At 42.5% G+C, this 8,269-nt stretch overlaps 1 long non-coding RNA gene across 1 annotated transcript; it reads right to left on the bottom strand.

Moving 5' to 3' along the window:
• Nucleotides 1–2,018: 2,018 nt before the first annotated feature.
• On the bottom strand, nucleotides 2,019–7,748 carry LOC111268801 (uncharacterized). The gene is made up of 3 exons (XR_002685411.2): nucleotides 7,609–7,748; nucleotides 2,636–2,966; nucleotides 2,019–2,181 (listed from the first exon to the last, which is right to left on the bottom strand). It is a non-coding gene; the product is annotated as an uncharacterized LOC111268801 (long non-coding RNA).
• Between the last annotated feature and the right edge of the window lie 521 nt (nucleotides 7,749–8,269).

An 8,269-nucleotide genomic window follows, 5' to 3' on the forward strand; every position in this document is an offset into this window, starting at 1 on the left:
CGCAGGCTTCATCTCCGCATTATGTGTACACTTAATTATCCACACTCTCTAATAAGAGTAGATATTCAATAGTTTGTTTTTCAGTCATTGTTCCTATGGTGTACTGATAGCATTCGAGAGGATCCTGTAGATGCTCGAAAAGAGTCGAGGCAGCAGATGTATCCGCTGATGACTCTTTGTTAGCTAGAATAATAGACTTGCGTTGAATACTTGTCGATAGTAAAGTAAAGACACCCTGTTACCCAAGCAGTAGCAATTTATAGGCCTTAAACATATTGACGCACACATTGATACCGTTTGGCTTTTCTCTCATTACGTATAAATTGCATACTTAGAAAATAATCGTTGGTAATAACATCCAATTCCATTATCTACTAAATATTCAATTTATGCTGAATGATCTTCTAGTGACTAACTAACCCAACTCGGATCCCTTATATAACAATGTTACAGTATTTTTTTTTTAAATAATTCGTATTACAAACAGCAGTGGGCATGCCCACCGACAATTTGAAACCCAATTAAACCGTTTACATAGTATCTCGTAATGAATTGCATTCGGTGTACCCCACAGTGGCTAGATCAAAGGCTATAACCGTATACTTAGACAGTCAAACAGCAAGAACGACCTAAAATCTGACGAACTCTGGAAAGTTCGTGGAGCTTGCTAGACGTCAGAACACTCTTGAGAGAGCTGGTCTATGTTTGAATCGAAACACAAATTTGTTTTGTTTCTCCAAAGAGCATAAAAGATAATGAATATAGTTCAACTACGTGCTACAAACTGCTTATACTAAGCTTCCTACCCGGATAAGTCTTTGAAGCAATACTGTCTGATGAGAAAGTCTGTCGTGTATCAGTAAATATCTGAACATCAGTTACAGGGAAAAAAAGAAAAAAGCTCGAAAAACACATTTTAATCATACTTGCTTGACCGTGTGGCGGGTGGAGTTCTTCCGCGGAACGATGGAACAGCAACTCTAAGTGCAAAAAGCATACGATATCATTTATAGTTATAAAAGTTTATTTGAAATTGTCAAGGCGTAAGTGATGCGGACAGTTGAGCCGGATGCAGGACTTGGCCAGCCTATATCAAAGACGGTTCCAACAACATTGACCGTTAACAGTCACGGTAACAATCAGCGTATCTACATACAGTGCTGAACAGTGAATACGAGTATTTGTACGTCTGCTCGTCTGGCTGTGCATATGTGCATTGTATAATGCACATTCGTCCAGTCATTCGACTGATAGGAGACCGCGGAAAAGTATTCCGTATTGCGTACCGCACGAAGGACTGTGCCATCGAACCCACAATGTGCCTATTCGAGTAATGATGCCGCTTAGCCGAACTGCGGCGTATATATATATATATCTATGTATATACAAGGCGCAGCTAATATGAATCGGTCGTTTACGTATTTCGTAATAAGGGTAAGACGCCAGTATAATGTACAGTCACATATCGGACCATTATCGAAGCGATACCTGAACTTTGTCAGTCTTGTCACCTTTTTACACATTGTCGTCCCTCATCGTTCAATAGACGATACCTATCTCATGATGAAGCTATCAGTGAGGAATCGTAGGAGGCGACAAGGTTTCCGGCGTCACCTTTTCATAGCTCGTATGTTTGAACATAAGCTACATGCACATCAGTCTACGTGTATAGATCTACGCTATATCTAGGCGTCGAAGGTGCCAGGGTCGATCATTTGGAAGGAAACCAGCAAAGCATATCATACGTATTCTGATTAGTCTATTGTGATGTTCTAAATTGGTGGATTCTGCCACATTACGTGCCCTGGACCACGACTCTATTTGATGCACCACTAACTAAGGTTCTAGATGAGGAACATTTTAGGTATGCTAACATGGTAACAGGTAATGATTGCTGTAAGTTTGAAAATCAGTACGAACATGTAATAATGTTAACGAAAGCCAATATATTTTTTTAAATTTCTATAGAGTTTCTAATATGTATATGAGAAATTTTTTTTTGTTTGAATCGCTTATGGGCCTTAGTCTTAAATTTGCTTGAAAACACAATAGCAACCATATCGACATTTTATTGATGAATGCTGCAAACTTTTTTGGGTGTCATGGAGTTGCACGACCCTTCCAACAGTTGCTTGTCTTGCAGTCCTTCAGTGTCACGAACCTTAGCTTACAGATTCATGTCTAAACGCAAAAATTGTCGGGCTTTTTGTTAGTTTAAAGATGGGTTAGCGTCTAACGGGCAAACGAAGCATCGTCCGTTTCATTGGAGGGATGAAACGCATATTTATTACAGTTATTGGTATAGTAATAGCTTCATTGACCTCAAGACTATTTTTAAATCTCATTCATATTGACACGATCCGAAGGTTTGGAAACAGAGGGACTGTCTGTCTGATAAAGCGTCTCACTGTCTAATCTGCATGTAAGTCGAGTCCTCGGTAAAAATTTTCTCGCAAAACTATACTCTTTATTGTATTCTGTCCAATGCCGTAAATATCAACAGCAACATCTTGGCGATAAAGTCACCTAGTCTACAATGCATCCGCCCAGTTTAGGTGACTAATAGTGTGCCCCCTACTATGCAACTATTATATCCTTACTACTTCGATAGCCCTCACTTGTTAGCAGTACCTACCGAGTGACATTGCACGTGTTTAGAGGGGCGGTTGTAACTGTGGTTCTCGGCTATTGGGTGCCGGTGGCGCTACGCAGACCGCCCCTAGGTGATTCGAAGACTTTGAAAAAGCCGTCTTTTCCTTACAGCCCCCGTTGGTGTCTTCGCCTATCGCCGCTGCTACACAGCCGATATCATCACAGCTATCCATAGTGTCGTAGTTGTCATCGTTGAGTTTTGCTGTAAGCGCCGTCGTGGCCACAATGCGGGTATATGGAGGCCACGACCGTGTCCCTGGTAGGACACGCCACCGTACCTGACTCCGTGCAGCCTGCAGAATAGCGTGAAGACACTGTGTGCAGCGATAAATTCATCATCGAGCAGAGAAAAAAGGGAGACAGCGAGACAAAACAAGAAGGATGTCGTAGGTGGCGACGAAATCTTCAATCAGCAACATTGACAGGTTTTTATTTTCAGGTATGATTAGTTCATAGGAAAGAGGTTGCGCTTGTCAGTGCTATACCTGCCTGTCATTGTCAAAACAGCCGTAGAGCGACCGAGGGAAAGTGCGAGATAACGGGAAACGTTATCATTGATATGCTCGCATTTGCTATTACGGGAATCTCTAGCACCGGATTGTCGGTGTTGTTAAATATTCAAGACGTTTTGCATTGGTGAAAGGCAGAGAAGGGAGCAAGAAAGGAGCTGTTCGAACGTGCGCAGTCTTGCGCGACTACGAATCTAGACGGGGATACACCCCCTATACGGGGAGCTGCTAACGTTATAATACTACTGGTGTCGCCACCATTATGATTTGCACAGTTGTTGCAGCTTAGGCTGACTTGCGAACAAGATAATAAGTGTTATTATAGTCAACAACGCACAATGTACAGCTTCCTAATGCTACTATGGATACGGCCGTTGTTTCAACGTCAATAGACAGCCAGAAATGCTTCGTCCAAACATGAAATGAAGCTGTTGCCAGTGAGACCTTCCCGGACCTTTGTACCATACGACCGATGTTGACGCTGGTCCTATAGAATTAGCGTAGCTCTCACATCTTTACATTGTTTTTTCGGTTGTTTATCGGTGTTTTAATCTAGACCCGCAAAATAAATCAGTAAAGACCGACGTGCTTATATAGACAAAAAGCTCAGATATGCATCTAAGTTCGTGGCGAAAATCTGAGGGAGCGACTTTAATTGAAACATTTGTAGCTACCTTATATAGTTTTGAGCTTTACAGTAAGTTAGTCATAAGAGAAATGGCGACTTAAATAAGAATGCCCTCCCGATTAGATGTGAGTATTATTTGATGTGGCAGGATGTGGTTTAAATTGTACAAGCTAAATGGCGTGATCTTAATCATCGCCTGGTCACTGCTACAGCCGACAGCTTGACTTATCGTCTGCCGTATTGTCATGCGCTTGGGAATAGATCTATCTTCCCGGTCCACCCGAATGGGCCCTATTCCAGAAACCCAGAATATTGCATCAATGTACGATCTTTTCAGGCTAATCTGGCAGGACAAGAGGGCTTATTGCTAGAGTCACCTATCGACCTTACGGTGACATTTGGTCAACGTGTCACGCTTGTTCTATTAGTGGTTCTGTTAGTGTGATATTATTATTAAGATAAAAAAAGAAAAAGACATAGCTCTATCCTTCGTGGGCTTTCATGTTCTCGCCATTTGCAACCAGGCCGCTGTTATCTCGTCAGCTCCACCCGTTGTTGACATTCGGTTTTCCCAGTCGCGACAGCTCCGTCTTCGTGCTTCGTTGTCGGCGTCGTCGAACCCTGTCGTCGTCTGCTATAAGACTTTTGATCGCCAAGCCTTAGAAGATTGAGCAAGCAGCATATACGAGGAAGGGGAGGAGAGAACCAACCATGACTTGACATTGTGCTGGGCTTTGAGACCTGTTTTGAAATTCAAGTGGGATCACCCATCGCAAAACGCAGGCCGGCGGCATCTTTTGGTGGTCCAAAGCTTCGTTGGCAGAATCACCTCAGTTTTATAGGTTACTGCATTGCCGACGTCAACATCGTCATCAGCGGCGCCGCTATTTTGAATTCTGTCGCGCGTCTCCATACCACCAGTCACCCACCTATCCACTTGCCCGGTGCTTCTTATATGGTCTATGCAACTACGAAACGACGCTCTATTAAGCTCTGTCATGGAACTCCGGTTCCTGTATATAGCTACAGCGGATGCAGTCCTTAAATCAAACGACTTCTTAAATTGAGTGATTTTATTATTAAAAACATTATACAGAATGTCAAATCTTCTCATTGTCGTTCTATGCTTCATGGCCTCCGAGACGCCACAGGTCTTCCATGAAGCCTTCTAAGCAAAGAAACTGCGATCAACAAATCATTCGTGTGGTTGAATGCCGTTAAAGCATCCCAACAGTTACCGCAATTGTAGAGATTGAAAGAACGTTTTTTTGTTTTTTATCTTTTTATTTCATTAAGGGTATCGCACTCTAGGGTGTACTGGGTGTGTATGAGTGAAAATCTGCTTAAAAAATAGGTAGCAGGAGCACTGCCATCACAATCACCTTATCAAAAGGGCGCTTAAAACGTCGGCCAACGAACGGACGAATTGCTCCACAGTGCTGGAGCTGTGTGCAGTCGTTCGTTCAAGAAAGGATCAAGGGGGAAAAGAAGCTGTGGAAAAGGTTGGCCAGCACCCAATAACTACTCATTATGGGAATTAACGAGTCAGCTATCTTAAAGCGAAGACTTCTGGACGATCCAGCCAATAGATATAGGGAATAGTGGTTGATCGGGCTCACAACCCCACCCATGGGAGTCTCCGCTGCTGCTACTGCAACTAACTGATCTATCTCCAACGTACTGCTCTTGGCCCCCTTCAGCTACGCAAACCCCAGTTGCTCCCTTGACACTGCTTCGCTGGGATAGCACTAAATGACTTTTATTGGATAGTTCGTGCTATAGGCAAAAGGAAAAATAAGAAAGCAAAAAAGAAGTAGCCGAGAAGTGGACAGAAAGGGTAAAAGAAAGCTTTATCTGCATTATCTACTGACCAAGAGTACTCTACTCAGGTGCTCGACAAGACAAATCGACTTTTAGGGAACTACAACGAGGAACCACTTGGGTCTCCTTGATTCGGTTTCGCCGACGGACTCCACTTATTAACGAGTAGAATCGTTAGCTTTTATTCTGGCTTGTTTCGCTTACTTCTGTTCTTCTTCTATATGATGTATATATGCGTATTTGTCTATGCTAAATAAACACGAGAGTCGCGAGTCTACCTAGTAGTTAGCGGGCTGGCTTTTGGCTCCGTTTAGTGGTTTAGATTGTAATTTAAAGGCAGCAAAGTTGGATCGGTAACGCGATGCGACGTGACACAAAAGAGCCTTGTGTTTGTCCAACATATGAGATCTATCATACATTATAGTTCGCATGCGTTGTACCCAGCAAAAGCGAAGGATCATACTGAAGATTGCAACAAAAAAATGGGCACATACAATACAGCTAAGAACAGAGCTCTTCACCAAATATAGCGGGAACCGCGTACCCTGTAGAATAGGGCGTGATTATACCACCGAAGTTTTTTGTCTAATAACGACGTGGTGAACTCTAATAGAACTATAATATGTAATAGATAGTTACAGAAGAAAACGGTGACGACAAATTATGACTCGATGCTGTACCTATACACGTCGTGAGAAAGAACGCAAGGATCATTCGCAAAGACCAATAGCCTTGCATAGCCAATAGCTTCTATATATCCTACTTAATAAGCCGCTACGTTTTATTGCTTCAATTAATATGTCGACTAACGTATTGCCATTTAGACGCAACGAATAGTAGAACGTATGCGACGGCAACGAGAGTAAATCTGGCAACTTTTAGGATTCTCTATCACACGGTGTGTTGCATTTATGAGGGCGCAGCAACACCACAACGCTGTTCGGTTCGTAACGAATATTCCTCCCGCTTTTCGTTGATGCAAGATTCAATAGGAAAACTGGGCACCGAAGCGGTGCAAATCGTCTTCCGCTCATCTAGCTGGGAACCATCTCTTCCCCCTCAACTGAGGCTTAAGCGTTCGGCGCTTCACAAGCGTCTCCGGAAACGGATGTGCAAATATTGCGTTATCATGATTATTATAGGCAAGAACTGGTGTGGCAAACGCTCCGATTCCCAGGGCTGTAGCTACCAGCGCAGTTGGCTTACGAATCTCGGGGGTTACACGCGACTCTTGATGGAGACACTTCCTCGTTGTGTGGGATCGTCGTAAACATGGCTTCAAGCGTTATCGAGTTTGACTGCAGAAATATTCATCGTTATCATAATTTACACTTCAGAGGAAATTCGTTTTCTGTTCTTCTATAAATTCATATGTCTAAAACATGCAGATACAGCCATTCTTCTATAGCATAGCAGTTGTATAAAGGATGCATTATGCTATCCCTTAATTCACGTTCTATATAAAGCCAAGCCTTTTTAAGGGTAGATCGCAGAGCATTTTAATACGTGTTTTGATTGATTAAATCTCGCAACTCCAATTGCTATGTACTCTTAATTGTTATGCAAGTTTCTACGATTTAGAGTTCTAACTGTTGGTATTACGGTTGAAGCTTTGCCTAATTTTCATAGATACGTGTAGATCTGTACAATTCTAGTCTAATGCGCCAAAGGAAAAAGCAGTTGACAAAGTAAACACCGTATTTTTCCACTTTTGCAAACGCTGCCCAGGTATTATCTGAGGGTCTATTTTTCCCTTAGATTTGTACTCGCTAAAACAGTAGTGCGTTACAATATATGAGATATTATATCTAGAATGACATTGAACTCTGCGGTGCCGTTACGTATACATGCATACAAACCGACCTAGACTACTCATGCCCATATCAGTTTGCCGGTTCCACTTTTCTTTTCTAACCTGCTCTTTCTAGCCTTTCCACACTTCTTCTCCTTTCAACGACACCTAAACAGACACAAACACACACTGATATACAAACTTACCAAGCCAACTGCGGTCTCATTCAATATAATTCGATTTCGGGAGGCGAGAGACAAAAACTTGCGTCGACGTTCAATCGAACTTCAAACACCTTCGCTGTTTATTAACTGCCTATGACGTAAGTTGGCCTTTAGGAACGACAGCTCTCCCGGGGGAATCGAAAATCGGCTTGGAAAGAGGACGCTACGGCTGACCTGAAGTGGATATGAACTGACGGTCGATAAACCCAGGAGCAGGAGGCGGATTACTTACTGGGACACGTGGAGAAGGCGGACGAACACCTTTGTCCTCTCCATCAAAAGAAAGTTAGGACAAAAGAAATAGCGTAGCCGATTTGTACGGAGATGGTGGCGATAAGGACGATTATGTCTGCGCGTTTCGAGTCAAATTGCAATAGTTGTTGAGGATACCGCTAGGATTAGAGAAAGTGACACGTTTATGGTTTTTTTCCTAGTTTCATCAACTGATTAGCCGCACTGTGTAAGCCTGAGTGCGTAATGGTATTTCTCAATTTAAGTAATTCTCAAATTTAATACAGCGCTGTGTGAGTGTAGTTTAATGGAAGAGGAACTATTTTTATAATCGTCTTCTATTGTACGAATACATTTATCACAATGATGAAAAAAGACATCTACAAAGCAATCTAAAAAACCCTTTGATTCT

The sequence above is a fragment of the Varroa jacobsoni genome, unplaced genomic scaffold (assembly GCF_002532875.2).
Source record: "Varroa jacobsoni isolate VJ856 unplaced genomic scaffold, vjacob_1.0 scaffold_1321, whole genome shotgun sequence".
Lineage (NCBI taxonomy): Eukaryota > Metazoa > Arthropoda > Arachnida > Mesostigmata > Varroidae > Varroa > Varroa jacobsoni.